Here is a 20,777-nt window from a genome sequence, read left to right as displayed (position 1 = left end):
GCAGATGCAGCCTGCCCTTCGTTCCTCACTCCTCTCCCTGTTTTATTTTTCTCCAGCTAACATACTGGCTACTTTACTTATCATTTTAAAGTGACAATCATCTCAGTCCCAGCTAGGATGATAGCAACCCGAGAGCAGATGTTCTGTTCCCTGCTGTATCCCTGGGATGCAGTGCTGGGCTCAGCACACAGCAGGCCCCCACAAATGCCTTTGAACGCTGAAGGGATGAATGAGGGGATGCGTAAATGAATTAAGAGAGCAATCAATATATGCTATTTTGCCCTCCGCGCCAGATGTGGACTTTTGTTAAGAGAGAAGGGGCCAAGCTGTGGGTCAGGATCTTGGCTGATAAAACCACCAGGTGCAATCACCTTCTCCCCCCACCTCATCCAAACACACTTCTTCTTTTAGAGAGAGCTTAATCCACCAATTGTCACTCTTGACTGAATTTTCTGCAGTTTTTTGTTTTTTGTTTTTACGTCTTTTTAATTTATTGGAGGGACCATAAAAGGCACAGATCTGAAGCATGCCGCTTGGTGAACTTTTACGTATATGTGCACCTGGGTAACCACCACACAATTCAAGATCTGAGCCGTTTCATCACAAGAGGCGTCCCCAAATGTCCCTGCCCTCCTGACAGTATCATACAGTATGGACGCTTTTGCGTCCGGCATTGTATCTGTGAGGTTTCCCTGATGGTCCGGTGTCACAGGAGTTTGTTCTTTTTTATTGCTGTTTATAGTCCTCTTCACATCTTCCTGAGTGTGGGTTACATGATCTGGACCAGTTCTTTCATCGGCCTCACAAAGGACATGGGGAGCCGCCGCACACTCGCTCAGCCGTCTGGTCTCTGGCTTTCCGTGGGTACATAGGCTACAGAGAGACTCGGTTGCTCTGCTCCAGACTTGGGGACCTCATCAGAGCCTGTGGAAGGCAGAACAGCATCGTGGGCAAGGGCTCAGGCCTTGGAATCAGGCTTGGGTTCAAATTGCTCATTGTCATTTCTTGGCAATGTGACCCTGGGCAAGTCCCTAACCCTTTGTTTCTTTTCTTCATCTGTAAAATACAAACATAATTAAACTACTGGCTGTGTGTCATTGCTGTGAAGACTAAAGAAAATGACCCATGAGTGTGGTGCTCAGGGCATGGTAGACGCTTGATAAATGCTAGTTATTATTACAGCTTACACCACCAGACACTCTTCCAGAATTGTCTTTATCAGGATCTTTGCTCCACAGGCCAATCCATAGCTATTTCCTGGCCATCTCCCCTCACCCCTGCTGGGCTGCCTGCTCAGGCCTCAAGTTCCCCAACTTTCAAAGCACTTTTATAAATGCGCACAGGGGAGCAATTGGAAACCAGAAGAAACACGAGGAAGCACACATATACATTTACAAGCACCATAATGAAAGCTTTGTATCCTCAGTGGCTAAGATTCATTATCAGGTCTTTCCGGCCGCACTTTGAACTTGAGCTTCACAAAGCGCTGAGTGAAGAGGTAGCTTAAGTGCAGGAGGCAGGCACCAATCTGAGATTCAATCTGCCCCCGACCCCTCCATGGAGATGCCTGAGCAGCTCACACCCACCCATGAGGGGCTGGCTCTTGCCTCCCAGCTAGGGAGCTGTGGTCCCCACCAGCACGGCCACACACGAAGGAGGCCTGGGCACATTGTGCGATTCCCAGTGTCACGCCCTGACAGCCCCTGGGGCTTCCAGCCTGTCCATAACCCAGAGACATGGCACACGCCGTGGCTTTGTCAAGGGTACCTTGGGAGCACTTAGTCACCCCACCCACCATCCGTGATGACCTAGGAACCATCATGAAGGACTGATAACAACTGCAATAGTATTTGACATGGGCGACAATTGACAGTCTCTCGGTCACAGATGAAGTAGGACTCGGAGCGTTGTCAGAATCATCGCTGTCCTTGTTGGGGAGAGATCTCAGTGCCGTCAGAAGGCGCTGAGCCCCTCCACCCTTAAGGTCCTCCTTGCAGTGAAATTCTGGAACCACATTCCAGGGGTACCCTTGCACCATCCCTGAGGCAGTCACCCCTCAGGACATTTTGCAGCACGCTGGCAACCACTGTGCAGCAAATAACAATATGATAATAATGAGCATTTGTTGAATGATGATTCTGTGGCAGGCGCTTCATGTCTTAGCTCATTTAATCCACTCAGCGATTCTGTGAGGTGGTGCTGTGGGTTGAATTGTGTCTTCCCCAAAAAGATGTTGAAGTCCTAACCCCCAGTACCCGGGAATGTGACCTTATTTGGAAACAGGGTCATTGCAGATGATGAAGTTAAGATGAAATCATAGGGTGGGCCCCCTCATTCAGTACAACCAGTGTCCTTATAAAAAGGGGAAATTTGGACACAGAGACTCACACACAGGGAGACGGTCATGTGCAGATGAAAACAAAGATTGGGGTGATGAATCTAAAATCCAAGGAATGCCAAAAACTCCCAGAAAACCCCCAGGAGCTAAGGGAGAGGCCTGGATCCAATTCTGCCCTACAGTCCTCAGAAGGAACCAACCCTGCTGACACCTTGATTTCAGACTCCCAGCCTCCAGAAATACACTTTTGTTATCTAAGCCGCCCAATTTGTGGTACTTCGTTACAATAACGCTAACAAACTATCACAGGTGGGTACTGTTTTTATCCACACGTTACAGACTGAGGCTTGACCCTGCCGGGGCTTAGAGAGGGTTGGGATGATGGAGGAACTGAGGTGGGACCAGCAGAGTTCCCGAGGGGCTGTTTGTTCCCTGACAGCTGGCCAGGTGCCCCCTCTCCCCACAAATGGGCGTCCACTCCTATACCAGCAGGAAGTTTCACACCCAAGCTCAGCCTGGTGGCTTCTCTCTGTTTCTTCCCATTCTTTCTTTTTTTTTTTTTTAAATTAATTAATTAATTAATTTATTTTTGGCTGTGTTGGGTCTTCGTTGCTGCGCGCAGGCTTTCTCTAGTTGCGGCGAGCGGGGGCTACTCTTTGTTGCAGTGCGCAGGCTTCTCATTGCGGTGGCTTCTCTTGTTGCAGAGCACGGGCTCTAGGTGCGCGGGCTTCAGTAGTTGTGGCTCACGAGCTTAGTTGCTCTGCAGCATGTGGGATCTTCCCAGACCAGGGATTGAACCTGTGCCCCCTGCATTGGCAGGCAGATTCTTAACCACTGTGCCACCAGGGAAGTCCCCCCTCCCGTTCTTAAGGCCTAAAGATGGAAGTCAGTGGCTGGGGAAGGGAGCTGCCAACACCGGCCAGAGGCTGCAGGGTGGAGGGGGAGGGCCTTACACACACAGCAGGAGGGTCTGGCTTGAGGATGCAGGGGCCACCAGAACAGCCTGTGCCCACCTTTCCTCTCTTTACTCTTCAAAGTCCTGAACGGACCTCTGGTGGAGGTGAAGACCCTGTCAAGGCCACAGAGCAGGACAGCAAGGGCCCAGCCAGGAAAGGAAAGGGTCGCCATGCCTGGAGGGTGTGGAGATGTGGTGAAGAGGGAACAGGTGCCCCTGAGTTCAAACTCTGTTTTCTTCACTTATTGGCTGGGGGAAGTTGGTCTGACCTCACTTGGCCTCAGTTTCCCCATCTGTAAAATGGAAATAATAATGTTATGGCCTTACCTTATAAAGTATTGGCAATTAAGAAAAAAACCCTCACGGAACTTCCCTGGTGGTCCAGTGGCTAACACTACGCGCTCCCAATGCAGGGGGCCCGGGGTTCAATCCCTGGTTGCGGAACTAGATCCCGCATGCCGCAACTAAAAGATCCTGCACGCTGCAACTAAGACCCGGCGCAGCAAAATAAATAAATAAATATTTTAAAAACCCAAAAAACAAAAACCCCTCACTTAGCACAGCCCCTGGAAACAGTTAGGGCACAGTGTTATTGGTTGTTCTCATAATTGTTGTAGGAATGACCCTGAACCAATCCTGAGAATAAACATGGTGCGGAGGGAAAAAGGTGTCCTGTGTCCTGTACAGAGAGGTAGAGCGTGGGGCAGCAAGCTGCCAGGCCTGGGTTCCCGCCTGGCTCTGCCACAGTTCCTTGGGTGAACTTGAGTGAGTTCACTGGGAGAGCCAGTGTTCGGAGGCTCTGTATTAGGAGGCTGGGGAAAAAAGGGGGGCCCCTGTCGATTCTCGGATGTGCATCCTTAGTGCCAGAGCTGTGCCGGCACTGGGGGTTCTGAATAGCTACTTGGCTGCCAGCTGGATGTAATGCAGAGGCTTTCCTCTGAGTGCCAGAAAGAGTGGGATTTTCTGGGAGTCATCATTTCTCCGTTTGGCTTGTTCCCCAGATGGGGTGTGTCGGGAGGGGCTGAACTTGGCAGATGACCTGGGCTCTGGGTTTGGCTCATCCTGGACTCGCATTGGAACCCTTTGCTTCTTTGGGCCTCTATCTCCCCACATGTAAACTAACTGATTGTTCCTTTCCAGTGATAAAATTCTGGATTTTCTTTCCTACCTCAAATGACAGTAGGTACTTGAATGACTACTGGGTGCCAGGGGCAAAGCTTTCCACACACTTTACCAACTTAATCCTCACAGCTCTACGAGGTAGCTACTATTATTCTTCCACTCTGCAGATGGGGAAATGGGGGCTCCGAGAGGCAGGTGGCCTCCCCGAGATCACACAGCGGTGGAATCTATGCTCCCGTAGCTTTGTGTCAGAACTTGCTCACCGCTTCAGCCCTCACTGCTCTCTCACACACCACGTGTCACTGGGCCACTCCCCTGGGCACGTTCTCCAAAAGTGCCTCCACTTCAATTAATTTTTAAAGATGACGTTAAGAACAAGATGGAAGGAAAGGACGACACAGCCATGACTCATCATGGAGAGAAGGCAGTCGAGGGACGTGCTGTTTTAACATGCCTGCTGCCTCACCAGGTGCAGGTGTCACTCCCTTCATGCCCTTCCCCCACCCCTACCCTGCCCTGTGCACTGGCCACAGCCCTGACCGGCCTGGGAAGGGACACAGCTCTGGCTGTAACTCGGGCCCTCCCACGACCAGGGTCAACCCAGCTCTCCAGCTTCCCAGGACCAGGCCTCCCTGAGGCACCCCCGTGGTCGCAAGCTCCTCATTGGCTGCCTGATGCTGTATGCTTAGCTGCCACCAGACTCTCCTGAGACCCTCTGATGCCTTCAGGTATGGGCTTTCTGGAAGGGCCTGCCCATCCTGGAGGTGTGTCTGGTATCTGGCCCCCAGCCCAGCTCGCCCAGCCCTGCACTAGGCAGTCTCTCTAAAGCAGGTTTCCTGCACTGGGTTCCACAGTGGGTCCAAGCTCGTTCCACAGTGCCCTGTCCAGAGCCACACTTGTCGGCCTGCTCTGTGACCTAGGCTCGTACTTTGATTTACTGAAGATGCTATGAACTGTTTGAATTGACCAGCACTCCCTGTGCTGGCCCCACGTCACCCTCTTCCCAGGCCACTTCCTGGAGCCACTGCCACAAGCGTATGTGTGGCCATCCTGGCTAGTCACTCAGGACTCCAAAAAGACCAAGAAGGGAAGCCATGCCCTAGGCTGGTCAGGAAATGCCTGGTTTCTATGGTGATGAAGCAGGTGGCACTGGATAGTGTGAGCACCCAGCAGGGCAAGGCTCTGGGAAAGCCTCTCCGGTCCTCACGGGCATGGAAACACAGTGACGTGGCAGCCCAAAAGCCTGGCACAGCTCAGAGCTCTGGCCAAAGGGTGCGAGAATCCACAGTTTGGTTTCTCGGAGCTGACGTCTTCAGCTCTCATCGTGAAGGAAGCTTGTGGAAAACACTGGAGGGAAAAACCTGGGATTCTTCCTCCAGGGATATTAAACACACATACAAATCAAATGCTGCAAGTGAAAATGCATTTTCTGAATTAGTTGCCACAATTTAAAAGTAAAAGTAATTCACATACAAATCTGGATTTTTGACTTCTGTTGAAAAATTGGAAAATCTGGTAGCCCTGGGCCTGTCTGCGCTCTTGAGCGGAAAAATTTGCAGGAGCTGAGGGTCCTCGCCCTGACTTATCTCTTCATTCAGGATCATTTTAACCGTGACCCACTCTCCTTATATCCAGCCCCCTTCCCTCATTTCTGTTATCTGCCTCCTTCCACAGGTGGATGAATTTTTTTTAACTCCTATGTAGTCCAGCTGTCAAAATAAGTTCAGTAATTTGAGGAAGCCCTGCACACTCTGTCCAGCTCTTATTCGTGCACAAGACGACATGAACATATTAAGGCTCTGAGAAGTCCTGCAATTTCGCAAAGCATCATGGTCCCCATTTGACACAGTGAGTGCTCCCCAGACAGAAGGTGGGTGCCTCCTCAGACAGTCCCTGTGCCTTTGGGGGCAGCCCACTTTCCCCTCTCCCCGCTGCCCAGGGTGGGTGCCTTGGCATCTTCTCAAAGCACTGGGCAGGTCTCAATGAGCTGGCTGAGGAGCACCTGTGTGATGTGGGGGATGATGCCTGTTTGACTCACAGAGAGACAGAGACAAAAGGAGATCAGGTGATGAAGAAATTCAAACCCAGAGCCAGTGAGTCAGCGTCTCACCCCCAGCCTGTCCTTGACCTGGGCATCCCCTCACAAGCCTGGCTGATGCCAATATCCTAAGGGTTATCAGTAGTTAGAATATCTCACCCGGGACCCCTGACCACTGCTTTCGGGCCCCTCCCGGGCTGCGTGTTCTGCTTAGGCAGGACTGCTGACTCAGACGCAGGCCACGCCAGCGCCCATAGCAACTCTAGAGATCTTCCCATCCTGTCTAGTTCTTTCATGTCAGCTGGAATCGCTTGGCAATGACTTCCTGGAGAGAGCACTGTTGATTCTGAGTCTGTCTGATTCAGTGTTCAGCTCAGCGGACAGGTAATGCTACGATCCATTGGTAATATCTGCCATGGTTGGAAAGGAAAGAGTGGTGGGTTTGCCCCAAATTAACATCCTGGCTCTAGTCTGTGGGTCAGTTCAGAGGTCCCTCCTGGAGTTGGGGACAGCCTATGAGAGGGAGCTGGGCTCTACAGTTTATAAAGGGAGCTGAGGCATGAAGGAGACAGTTGAGGGCACAGCCATCAGGTAGCACCTTGTCCAAGCCAGCCTCAGCCTGCCTGCCACTCCCACAGCCTCCTTCGCAGAAGCAGTCGTGTCGGTCCCACGTGACCCCTACCTCCCTGGTTGTAGCCGACTGGACCGTGGGGGGGGGACCCAGTCTATAGGCTGATTCACCAGCCTTTGAGTTAGCCTGGTGGGAAAATTAACTGCACCAAGTAGATCCTCTTGGGGAATGTGAATTGAAGGCAGGGAGAACAGTTGACGGCAAAAACCGAAGCTGATCAACAAATAGAAGTGCAGAGAGAGAGGAGAGAAGCTGCGTGGGGTTAATGATACACCCTAGAGTGACAACCTCCCAATTCCTGCAGCTGACACACCAGCTCTGGGAGTCACCTTCGGTGAGGGTATGGGAGGGCAAAAGCCATGCTTGCTGGTTTATCAATAATCAGGTCCCTATAACCCACTGAATCTGTTTCTGGCCAAAGGGGTTTTTCAGTCTCCGAGGGATGGGCTGTCAGGGTGGGCTCCAGAGGGCAGGTCTGTGAGATCATGGGTGGGGTTGATTAAAGTGACAGCCAACTTCAATTAGAACTTGTACCAGACACATTCCTGGGCCACTGTGGGTAGAGCACCCTGCTGGTGACACTTGCTCTCACTTGCAGGGTCTAGTAAGATCTCTTGAGGGTGGGGAATTGGGCCTTCAGAGGACATGTGTGAATTCATCATGGGTTGCAGCCTGGTTTTAGCCTTACATTACTTCAATAAACATTGATAATGATCAGATAAGAGCCTGGGCTCACCATCCAGATCCCCGGGATTTGCCACTTACCAACAGTGTGACTTTGGGCAACTCATGTAAACTCCCTGTGCCTCCTGGTGATGGGAATGTAAATTGATACAGCCACTATGGAGAACAGTATGGAGGTTCCTTAGAAAACTAAAAATAGAATTACCATGTGACCCAGCAGTCCCACTACTGGGCATATACCCAGAGAAAACCATAATTCAAATAGACACATGCAACCCAATGTTCACTGCAGCACTATTTACAATAGCCAGGTTATGGAGGCAACCTAAATGCCCATCGGCAGACCAATGGATAAAGAAGATGTGGTACATATATACAATGGAATATTACTCAGCCATAAAAAGGAACGAAATTGGGTCATTTGTAGAGACGTGGGTGGATCTAGAGGCTGTCATACAGAGGGAAGTAAGTCAGAAAGAGAAGAACAAATATCGTATATTAACGCATATATGTGGAACCTAGAAAAAAGGTACAGATGAACCGGTTTGCAGGGCAGAAATAGAGACACAGATGTAGGGAACAAACGTATGGACACCAAGGGGAGAAAGTGACGGGGGGGTGGTGGTGCTGGGATGAATTGGGAGATTGGGATTGACATATATACACTAATGTGTATAAAATAGATAAGTAATAAGAAGCTGCTGTATAAAAATATAAATAAAATTAAATTAAAAATAAAATTAAAGATTTTGAAAAAAAAACTCCCTGTGCCTCAGTTTCCTCAGCTGTAAAATGGGGGCAATGGTGGCAGCTCACAGGGTTGCTGCGAGGGATTAAAGTAAGGACTGGCACATAGTAAGGGTTACTAAATGTCAGGTCCTGTGCCGAGTGTTGAAGGTACAAAGTGTATTTGTCTCCTGCCCCTGTGGAGCATAGAGTCTAGAATTCAGTGGCCACTGGGGGACCCTGCCCACCTGTGACCTCCGTGCTGTGGGGCAGCTGGTCTTTTCTGGGCCTGATGTCAGCCAGCCCTGGTGAGACTGACATCTGCTCCCACACGTCTAGTCCTGCTTCTGCCCTCCTGGCCAGCCTGGCTGGCACATGCTGGCGAGGCCTGGCAGTGGCAGAGCCCGTGCCCAAGGGGAGGGAGGCATTCAGGGCTGGGAGGCAGGAAGGAGAAGCACTAACACCACCTGGAGCCGTCATGGGGGTTCCCTCTACTGAGTGGCCACTGTGTGGCAGATAATATGCTTATAGACATCCCTGTATTCATTTCCTAGGGCTGCTGTAACAAAGTACCACAAACTAGAGGCTTGAAACAACAGGAATTTATTTTCTCACAACTCCTAAGGCCAGAAGTCCAAAATCAAATCGACATTTGGGCCATGTTCCTTCCAAAGGCTCTAGGGGAGAATCCTTCCTTACTTCTTCCAGCGTCTGGTAGCTTCTGGCACTCCTTGGCTTGTGGCAGCGTCATTCCAATCTCTGCCTCCGTCTTTACACAGCCTTCTCTCTGTGGATATTTGTGTTTTGTCTCTGTGTCCAAATTTCCCTTAAGGACACTAGTTATATCAGATTTAGGGACACCCCCTAATCCACTATGACCTCATATTAGCTGGATTCCATCTGCCAAGACCCTTTTTCCAAATAAGGTCACCTTCATAGCTTCCCGTGGATGTAAATTTTTTTTTTTTTGCCACACCACGCGGCTTGCCGGATCTTAGTTCCCTGCCTAAGGGCACAGGGATTGAACCCGTGTCCCCTGCAATGGAAACAGATTTCTAACCACTGGGCCACCAGGGAATTCCTCCATGGATGTAAATTTTAAGGGGACACTATTCAACCCAGTAAAATCCCTTAGCCACCACCTATCAGAATGAATTTGGTGTTATTTCCCCCATTTTACAAACGCGAAAACTAATGCACAGACCAGCCCAAGGCCATACGGCAAGCTGGACTTCAAACCCAGCTCTCTGACCTACAAAAGGCCTCTGAGCTCCTAACGGTGACCAGACGCTAGGGCTCTGGAGGAGAAACTGGAGCTACACGTATGAGGAAGAAGGAAGCAACAACAGGAAATTCCTTCTCAGGGCAATGTCCAAGTCTGCTGAAGCCCAGGGACTGGACTTCAGCCTCCCAGCCCTCCTCCCCTCTTTCTGCAGCCCCAGAACCCTCAGCCCTTCCCAGCAACAGGCAGGAAGCAGTTTAGCCTGATGCTCGGCCGAGGTCTGTGCTGTGCTGGTCTGGCCTGAATAAGCCAGCAGCAGCTCAGGGGGCAAAGCTGGAAGGAATGTTTATCTGGGGCCAACAGAAGGCAGAGGGCTGGAGGCCACAGCCAGAGCCACTTGCCTGGGAAGGGGCCCCATCTCTGTGTGTGTGTGTGTGTGTGTGTGTGTGTGTGTGTGTGTGTGTGTGTTGATCGAAGGCCCTGTTGCCTATCCTGGGGCCCTGCCAGAGCTGGGACAGCTGCTGATTCTGATCACAGGAGTATGTTTCTCAGGGAGGGAGGCCCCTTAGAGACATCCCAGCCCAAGGGTAACAAATAAATGGCGGTTCTACCACCATCCTCCCTTCCTCTGAATCCTCCTCAACACAGTGCCCCCCAGAGCTACTATCTATCAACTGGAGCTGGCAGAAGAGTTGAAAACTGCCCTGTGTTTCCAGTTCCAGACCCAGGAGTCTCAGCCTCAGTGATACCCTCCCGAGTGGTTGAAGAGCATCCTCTAGATCCTACAACTTGAAGAGAGAAGCAGGCCAGTTCTCCCAGTCCAGACCCCAGGCTCTTTTTCCTGGCACTCACGCTTAGTACACAGGGTGACATCCAAGCCTTCCTGTCTTCCCACTCCCTGTGAATCATTCCCGGCTGCTACCGAGAACCAGGCTTCACAGCTGTTGCTACTGCAGCCCTGGCGCTGGCATCTGAGGACAGCTGCTGCAGGGCCCACCCCGCCCCCAGGGCAGCTGGTCTGCGTGACAGGAAAGCGCTGAATGGTTCTGAAGTACAGGTAGGAGTCTGCCCAGTCAAGAGAGTTCAAGGAGGGAATTCTGGGCAGAAGAATCAGCATGTGCAGAGGGCCTGACAGAGCTGAAGGGAGAAGGGGGGGTGGGGCGGGAGGAGCTGGGAGGCAGCAGCCATCGTCAGGACTTCAGTGACGTGACACCGTGGTCCACAGGACCTGGGTTCTGGTCTTGGCTTGGTCATGACCTTGCTGTGGCACGTGGAGCAAGCCCCTGCCCTTCTGGGCCTAGGTTTCCCCATCTGTCCGGTAGGGAGCCAGGACCCGGTACTCACAACAGGCCATGCCTGCCTTGTCAAGGGTCCCCAGTGTCCTCCTCGCTGTCCTGGCTGGTGGAGGGGACCAGATGCTGATCCTCAGAGAGGCTCGGCCTGGCTGGGAGCTAGCCCACCTGTCCCCGGGCTTCTGCGGGACTGGGGTGGCGAGAGGGACACTATGCTCTTCTCACCTTTGTGCGCTGGGGCAGGAGGCAGTTTGGCAAAGGGTACCAGCCACCACACGCTGCTCTGACCCTGGCTGAGTCATGCCCCTTCTCCAGGCCCGCCCTCCATAGGGCAACAGACCACTGGCCAGGGACCTGCTGGAGCCGGGAGTTGCCTGCATGACTGAGGAATGTGTTTACTTCCCCCCGTGCTGGGAGGAAACCGAGCAAGGCCCCTGCTGGATTCCTTCCCAGCCAGGCCAGCAGGCTCTCCACCTCCTCCCCAGGACGGCCACACTGTTCTAGGCGGCACCTCCCACCAGCCACGTTTCAGGGCTCTCCTGCCTCACTTTATCCCTCCACAGAGAGAAAGCTGGGCCAGTCGGGACCACCCACTGGTGCCCGGCCCTCGGCCTGGAACCAGGACCCGCCCCTCGCTCAGCTATGTGTCTAACCACTATGAGGCCCTGACAAGTGCCTTTCCCTCTCCGGCCTCAGTTTCCCTTTTCTATTATGCAAGGATGGAATGAGGTAAGGTCTGAGGGACCCTTCAGGCCCAGGAGTCAGGGCCTCTGTGAGAAGTCCTGGGAAAGCATAGGGTGATCTGGTGGCTGTGAGCACGGGCTGTCGTTCATTCACCAAGGTTTCAGCAACTGAATGTGCCAGATTCTGTTCTAGGTGCTGACAGTCCAGCAGCAAACAAGACAGATGCAATCCCCAGCCTCAGCGAGGGAAACAGGCACTGAACAAACATCTAATCGTGTTGAGAAAGAAGAAGACTCCTTATGAACAAACTATCAGAGAGGGGAGACATGGCAGGGGGTGGGGGGACGGGGAGGTCAGAGAAGTCCTTGCCCAGGAGGTGACATTGAAGCTGAGATGGGGGGGAGGAGATGGTGCCAGTGTCATCAAGAAAGGGGCAGGAAAGAGCATTCCAGGCTACAGGGCAGGTCTGTCTGAAGGAGTGAGAAGGAAAGACTGGGGTAGGGGACATGCAGGTCAAGGAGCTAACTTTACCATTAGAGCCCCTGGGACCTTAGAAAAGACCCTCAACCTCCCTGAGGCTCTTTGTCATCCCCTGCAAATTAGCCAAAATGTCTACCTTGCAAGATACTCATGAGGATTTAATTACATAGCGCCCCTTGCTTATTTCAGGGCCTTATGAAAAATAAGTACTCAATAAATGGCAGCAAAGTATCTAGATATGCCCTGTGCATATATGATTTATAACTATTGGTCTGATTATATTTTGTAATCCACTCCTCTGTTTTTCTTTATTCTTCTGCTCCTATTTTTAATTTGGGCTTTCACACTACATTTTATATATTCCTTTAAATTTCTGTAAAGGGAACATTATTATTATTATTACTAATATTATTACTAATAACAGTACTAAAATGAGAGTGTGGGAGAAAGCGTGTAAGCTGCTATGCAAATGTGAGGAATTCTTATCACATATTCCAAATGTCTCAAGCTGCACTGATATATAATAATTGCATCGCAGAGTCAAAAGCTCCTTGCACACCTGAAGCTTCACCCATGTGCAGGGGAGCTGTGGACGTTGGGCCTCTTTTCCCACGGGGCTCTGGGAAATGGCACGAGGGATGCACTGGACGCAGGCAGGCCCTGCGAGGAAGGGAGGGAGTCAGGAAGAGAAGCTCTGGGCACCCGTGAGCACCGTCAGCAGGACTCTGGTTGACCTTCCTGAGGGAGATAATTAGCTATATGCAGATGGAATGAATGAAGATGAGGAAGAAATTTCTAACACATTTCTAACAATTCAGTGCCAAGGATGAAATGACCTCGAGAGGTAGTAATTGTGTGAGCTGTACTTATCCTTTAAGCAATGGTTTGGAGAGGATTCAAGCCTTGGATGGAAGATGGTATTTGTGAGTGGTGGTGAAGGATACGGAAAAGTTGGAAGAGATAATGTCATCAATTAGGAACTGATTCGACTACAGGAAACGGAAGTTCAAAACAGTGGCTTACACAATATGCATGCTTATATCTCTCTCTCATAAAAGTATAAAGTATAAAGATGGGTGGTCCAGGGCTGGCATGGTGGCTCTTCTACCTAATCCTTCTGGTTCACACCCACCTTCCCTATGGTGTGGCCCTCGTCCTTGTGGTACAAAATGGTGGCCATCATACCCACATTCCAGGAAACAAGAGCCAGAAAGGTGAAGAGACAAAGATGGAAAGGACAAAGGAAGACTCTTAGAAGCTGCCACGTCTCATTGGCCGGAACTTAGTCACATGGCACACCTAGTGGCAAAAGAGGATGGGAAATGTAGTCTTTATTCTGCTAGCCATGGTTCCAGCTAATAAGTCCATCTGTGGAAGGAGAGAATCAAGGTTGAGGAGCAATCAGCATGATGTTTCTGACATCCTTCAGTAATAAAAGTCTGTGAGATTGTGATTCTCGACCCTCTATCACTGTAGCCAAGGTCCGAGCCCTTGCTTTTGACCCAAAAAATAGGACAGTGGAATAGGACAGGCTGAGACTGCTAAGGGAAGACAGGGAAGGCTCACAGAAATGCTATATTAGAGAGGGTACTCCCTCTCTGTTCTCTATGCTGAGTGCCGTCTCGATATCTGGAAGCCTCTCACCAGAAACCCATGAGCTCAGCAGCCTACAAAATTGCCTTTCCTTGGGGCAAAGAAATGTTCTGTCCTTGGCTTTCAAAGGTAGGCACTTTACGAAATGCACGCTTGCAGGATGTTTCCATATCTATGCCAAAATGGAGGTAAAGCTGTGGTCCACTATGTCAGGAAATGCACTAGATTTAACTCCTTGTGTGAAGGGATCCATTCTGGAATTCGGAATCAGGAAAATGCTTATCTCCAGCTGAGCTCACATGATTTTCTTTCTCTGTAACACATCAGATAACACAGTGGCTCTCAGTTGTGTTTGCCGTCTTCGCATCATGACGACTCCTCCTACTTTTGGTAACATCACTTGCTTTTCTTTGGGGAACACCCCACCCCAATTCCCCACCCCAGCTTTCAGTCCATGTGGTTCTGGTGGGGCTTATTCTACCTTTTCTTTTCCTCCAGCAGGTGGGCATAATATGAAGTCCTGGCTAATTGAAGTCACAGTTATTGTTTCCCGGATTGGATTATGATTTACTCTGGGCCGGTTATATGACTCCCCTGAGATTTTTGCCAAAATTATTGAGGAGTGGGAAAAGCACGTGTTTTCCATTGGGGGGTGTTAAGCTGATAAGATGCAAACCTGAAGTTGCTGGTGGCCATCTTTGCACCTTGTAGAAAGAGCTTGTTTGAGAATGAGGGAATGAGGCCAACACAGAGGACCACAGAGCAGGGAATGGAAAGTGTAACACATTCCTGATGACGTTAATTGAGCCTCTGAAGCCAGCCCATCCCTGAATTTCCCAGTATTTCCCTAAATTTCCCAGTATATGAGTCAATATGTTCTCTCGTCTTTAAAAAAAATATTTATTTATTTATCTATTTTGGTTGTGCCAGGTCTTAGTTGGGGCGTGCAGACTCTCAGTTGCGGCATGCATGAGGGATCTAGTTCCCCGACCAGGGATCAAACCCAGGCCCCCTGCATCGGGAGCTCAGAGTCTTACCCACTGGACCACCAGGGAAGTCCCTGTTCTCTTTTTTTTTTTTGCTTAAGCCAGTTTGAGCTCGGTTCCCATCACTTACAAACGAAATAGTCTCCAATCACACACTAACCAAAGTGCAATTCTTCCTGGAAGTGGAGATAAGAATTTTGTGATTAAGAATGCTAAGTTATCGAAGACGCTTGATGTACCTGATGCTCAGCTTCTTTCACAGGAAGCGTGTTGGGAGCTTAATGAGCATGCCCACTGTGGCAGAGTGCCTGCAAAATTGGTTGCCAATGATTCCTCTCATCCCTGTGCACATGTGCCACTCTTCCCAGTGGGTAGTGAAATCCATTTTTTCTCCCCTTAAACCATGATTTTGGTTTGTTTTATGACTTGCTTTGACCAATAGAATGTGGTTTCAGGGATGCTGTGCTAGTTCCAGGCTTAGCTCTTAAGAAGGCTGGCAGGTTTGCTTTTGCTCTTAGTCCCTGTGCTGTCATATAAAGAAGTCTCGCTCCCCTGCTGGAGAGACCATGTGAGAGAGGAGGCCTAGGCAGCCCCTAGATGTTCTAGTTAACACAGTGGAGGCACTAAAAATGTGAGGGAAGCCATCCTGGCCATTTAGACCCAGCCAAGCAGAGCAGAGAATGGAAAATGTGGTACATTCTTGATGACGTTTCTTGAGCCTCTGGATCCAGCCATGCCTGAAGGCAGTCCAGTTGGATGCAGCTCAATGCAGCAGCCTGAGTAGTCCCAGCCAACAACATATAGAGCAGAAGAACCACCCAGATGAGCCCAGCCAAACCACAGGATCATGAGAAATAACAAATTGCTGTTTGTTTGTTTGTTTTTTGGCCATGCAGCATGCAGGATCTTAATTCCCCGACCAGGGGTCAAACCCATGTTCCCTGCAGTGGAAGTGCAGAGTCCTAACCACTAGACTGCCAGGGAATTCCCTCAAATTGCCGTTTTAAGCCACCAAGTTTTGTTTTTTTAAATTATTTATTTATTTATTTATTTGGCTGCACCATGTCTTAGTTGCGGCACGTGGGATCTTTTCACTGCAGCATGTGAACTCTTAGTTGCAGCATGTGGGACCTAGCTCCTTGACCAGGATTGAACCCCGGTCCCCTGCATTGGGAGGGCGGAGTCTTAACCGCTGGACCACCAGGGAAGTCCCTAAGCCGCTAAATTTTGAGTTGGTTTGTTACACAGCGATAGCTGACTGAAATGTCCACTTGAGCAACTTTGGAATATCAGGATGTGTCACTGGGCGTTTTGTTTGAATGAGGGCTTTATTGAGAAATCGTGGTGGGAAAGGTTGGGATTAAGGGTCAGATGAGTGCAGCCTGAGGATTGAGACTCTAGAACAATGAGGAGAGGAACTCTGCTTCAGCGCTGGGGAGGTCCTTAGTGGCTGGGAATTCACCTTGAGGGAGAGAGAGGCCAAAGCCAAGGTTTTAGCTCAAGAGGCTGACTGATGGTTGATGGGAAACACTGTTTGGCAGGTAGTCATTCAAATGTCCTTCAGCCCAGCCACCTTTGGGGAGTGGCAGGGGGGCTCACTCAGCTACTCCAGAGTCGGACATGCTGGCAGTGAGTAAGCCCTTCCACAGACCCCGAGGGACAAGCGGGGAGCAGAGAGAGGCCCCCAAGGGCAAGTGCAGAGGGATGATACAAAAGAGGCAGGGCTGGGCCTGGGGCTCTGAAATCACAGACCACTGGGTCCTTACAAAGTTAGAAGGCCCCAGGCCTGGAGAAACAAGGGTTAGGCTTTCAATGCTTCTACCGTCCTATTTTTCTTTTTCATTATCCTGTTTTATTTGGGATTTAATCTTCTAAATCATCTCAAATCCTTTTTTTTTTTTTTTTTTGGCTGCATTGGGTCTTTTTTGCTGCATGCAGGCTTTCTCTAGTTGTGGCATGCAGAGGCTACTCTTCATTGCGGTGTGCGGGTTTCTCATTGCGGTGGCTTCTCTTGTTGCAGAGCACGGGCTCTACGCGCGCGGGCTTCAGTAGTTGTGGCACATGGGCTCAGTAGTTGTACACGGGCTTAGTTGCTCTGTGGCATGTGGGATCTTCCCGGACCAGGGATCGAACCCGTGTCCCCTGCTTTGGCAGGCGGATTCTTAACCACTGTGCCACCAGGGAAGTCCCTCAAATCCTTTTTGAAAGTGGGAGGAAGGCAGTGGGTCACAGATGCCTGAGAGCTGGGATTATCTCTGGAACCCAGTGTGAGGGACCAGAGCTGGTAGACCGCCCCCTGGCTCTACCAGCTCTTCTAGGGAGAGGCCCTCAGGTGTGTGAATGTGTGAGGGTGTGTGAGTGTATGAATAGATAGAAGTGTGAGTGTGTGTGACTGAATATATGTACGAGTTGTGTATGTGAGTACTTGTGAGAGTTGTGTGAAAAAAATGTGTGTGTGCTTGCGTGTGCTTGAGAGTATATATGTGAGTTATGTGTGTACACAAGTGTGAGTGAGCGAGTTGGGTGACAGTGGATGTGCATTCATGTGTGTAGGTGTGTTTGTGTGAAAGTGTGATCATGAAATGTGTGTGTTGGTGTGATATGAATGTGTTTGTGTGCATGAGTCGGGTGTGATCTGGGTGGAAATGTGTGTTAGTGTGAGTGTGCTGAGAGCATGCCGATGGAAGAAGGAGAACAGGAGTGTGTGTCTGAGTGTGTGCGGGTTAAGTCGACCCCCTCACAGCACCAGCACGATCTTTAGAAAACCTAGTCAAAGAAGTTGCTGGGTACGCACTGCTCCTAGGACCAGCACCCCGCCCTCTGACCTGTGACCCCGCCCCGACAGACGATCCCTGCACGGGGGCCCTCCCCCACCTTTCTCTGCCCTCATGCCCTCCTCCTTACCCCGCTGGTCATTCTCACCTCGCCCCTGCACCGCCCCCCCCGCCCCCCCCCCCCCCCCGCCCCAGTCCCAAGGCTGCCCCGGGGCGGCTCCTCCCGGGACAGGAGAGTGATGAGGTGTCGGCAACCCCGGGGCCCCGGACCGAGAGAATGCCGATGTGCCGGAGGCCCTTGTGAAACTTTTTCCTGACAGCAGTGAGGCTGAAAATCCCCAGGCCTCCACCTTCGCTGACTGCCAAGGTCACGGCTGCCTCTAGCTGGGATCCCGCTCTCTGCCGCCCTCTGCTGGGCATCTGTCACCGGCGGGCGCAGAGGGAAGCCAGCCCTGCACCCGCACCCCAAGCAGAGCAGCTTCCCCCCAGCTTTGCTGCCACACGGGGCGCAGGGGGGCCGGGCTGGATGCTCCCCAAGGCCTAGGTTCTGGGTTCGTTGTCTCTTCGATGCATATTGCATGTCTGACACTCGGTAGATGCCCCAGGAAGAGAAAATGAATGTGTGCATTGGCTCAGTAGTCGAAGGGGAAACTGAGGCCCATATAGAAAGCTGGTTGCGCACGCAGGACGCATACTGAGTCTGCCAAGTGCCCAGGGCTTGCTCTGCCACAGCTTCATGGATTGGGGGCGGGGGGAGGCGGGCGAGTCCTGGCCTTTTCCTGCTCAGCATAAGCCTGACTTTCTCAGCTGACTGGGCTGCCCCACTAGAAGTAGTCTGTCCCCAGATTGGGGCAACTGGGCCAGACTGGGGAGGTGGGCTGCGAGGAGCCGGAACCCAGCCTGCCTCTTCTGGGCACCCAGGCTGGTCCTGCACGATTGTGCTGACCTGGCCCACGACCTGGCGGGTGATGACGCTGACACAGAGACACGCCCGGGAGCCTGAGGATATGTGGGGGAACCCCAGGTGCCTCCACCCCTCCCACTGCCTCTGCCATGGCATCATTACCCCTCCGGACAGAGGAAGACTCTGAGGGGCCTGAGTTGTGGAAGGCCACTCCACGTGTCCAAGCCTCTCCCACCAGACCCTGGAGCTCCCCCAGGAGGACTGTTTGCTCTCTCCAGCTGCCCCGGGACGTGTGCTCCTCTGGGGAGACAGGGTCACCTGGTCCCAGGGCTCCCAAACAGTGATAGCTCACTCCCATCTCTTCTAGTGACTCAGTGTAGGAAAAGGGAAAGCACAGAAAAGCAGAAAGAGAGGTACCAAACCACCTGAGATACCAACCCAGGGATCACCCCCAAATAGACCCATTAACTCTGCCTTTGCTGGAGTCTAAATGGATTCCTCCCCTACTACTTTCTCCAGGACTGAACCCCTCCCTGACCTCTCTGGGCGGCCTCACCCAGTGCACCTGCCACCGTCACTCGAACCCAGATTGTCCCCACCCTAAGGGTAGTCCTCCGTGCCCCTCCCTCCTGTGTCATCCCTCCCCCCCCCCCGTTGTGTCTGACTCAGTGATGGCTCAGAAGCCCTGTGGAGCCGTAGGGACTAAGGTTCCATTTCTAAGTGAGATGACTGGGTCGGCCGCTCTCCTGCTCTGAGACCTGCAGTGGTTCCCAGGCGGACAAGAGAAGTTCTCAGACAGATTAGTCTGGCATTCAAGGCCCCACACCATCCTGCCTACCGCCATCCCAGCCATTGTTCCTTCACACTGCAAGCCTACAGGAAGGGTCAGCTTCCCTTTGGGCTGGCTTCCCCTGACAGTTTGTGAACTAAGTGAGCAGGAGCTGCATCTCCTTTATTTCTATGTCCCCAGTGCTTAGCCCAGGGCCTGGCACAGCGTGGGCTCTCAGTAAATGTTCACCAAAAGAAACTAAACTGGTTGGGGCACACCAATTCACTTAGTAACAATAAGAAGCATTCAGTCAGCATGTATTATGTCCAGGCATTGTGCTGAACGCATGGCAAGGATTCCTCATGTTGTTCTCAGAACTGCTTTCTAAGGTGATGCTATTATAATGCCCATATTCCAGATGAGAGAACTGAGGCCCAGAGATACTAAGTGATTTGATCAAAGTTACATCCAGGATTCCACCCAAGCCCATGACCTGCTGTCCTAGGCCGTTGGGTTTGTCTACTCCTGCCTTGTAAGCATGCTGGCTGTCTGCCCTTTTTTCCCATGCTCCTCTGTCTGGGCCCAAAGGCTCTTCCATTCTGCCCTCTCTTCAGGCTCAGCCCCAGGGCCTGGGCAGTGCAGGGCAAGGCTCTGGTGAGTCTCAGGTTCCTGGCTGTGGTTGAGTATACCAGGGAGGCTGCAGGGATGGTTTTGTAGAGACCAGGAGAACTGCTGCTCTGTCATAGGTCTAAACAAGATTCAACAGGTTGATTTTAGGTCCTGAAACTCAAGTTCCTGACATGAGCTTGAACTCATGCAGCACTGGAGAGGCCTGGCCTGGGAATCTGGGTCCAGGCACAATCCCAGACTCTATATGACCCTGGGCAATGAGCTTAGCTTCGCTGAGCCTCAGCTTCCACATCTGTACAATGGGCATGAGAATATCCACTTCACAGTGTCTTTGGGAGGATTAAACGTGAGCTGGCATGGGAAGGCATTTCATAAACTACAAAGCTGCTATTGGAGGATGAGGGGATATTGTTGCCCTGTGGGACTGGGATCAGCAGTGGCCTAGTTTAGAGGCTGGGAGGAGGGAGAGGCAGGACAGACGCTGCTGAGGCACAGGTTTTTCTGGTTAGGATGTGCAAAGGGGGTGGAGGGGGAGAAATAGGAAAGGGGCTCGTGAAGGTGGGCGGGACCTCTGTCAGGAGCTGCTGGGAATCCCAGAAGAGCTGCTGAGTCACTCTCCTTCTCTCTGTCCTTCTTTTTTTAAAGTCTTAATCACTTTTTTCTGCTTACAAAAGCAGTATATGCCCATTGTATAAAGTTCAAACAACACCAAACTACATAGTGTAGAAGATAGTTTTCCTGCTCATGCTCCCCAGATGTAACTGCTGTTGACATTTTTATTTATTTTTGGCTGCACTGGGTCTTCGTTGCTGTGCGTGGGCTTTCTCTAGTTGTGGCGAGTGAGGGCTACTCTTCGTTGCGGTGTGCAGGCTTCTCATCGCGGTGGCTTCCCTTGTTGCGGAGCATGGGCTCTAGGCACGCAGGCTTCAGTAGTTGTGGCATGCAGGGT

The sequence above is a fragment of the Balaenoptera musculus genome, chromosome 3 (assembly GCF_009873245.2).
Source record: "Balaenoptera musculus isolate JJ_BM4_2016_0621 chromosome 3, mBalMus1.pri.v3, whole genome shotgun sequence".
Classification (NCBI taxonomy): Eukaryota; Metazoa; Chordata; class Mammalia; order Artiodactyla; family Balaenopteridae; genus Balaenoptera; species Balaenoptera musculus.
Note: the sequence above shows the minus strand (reverse complement) of the source record.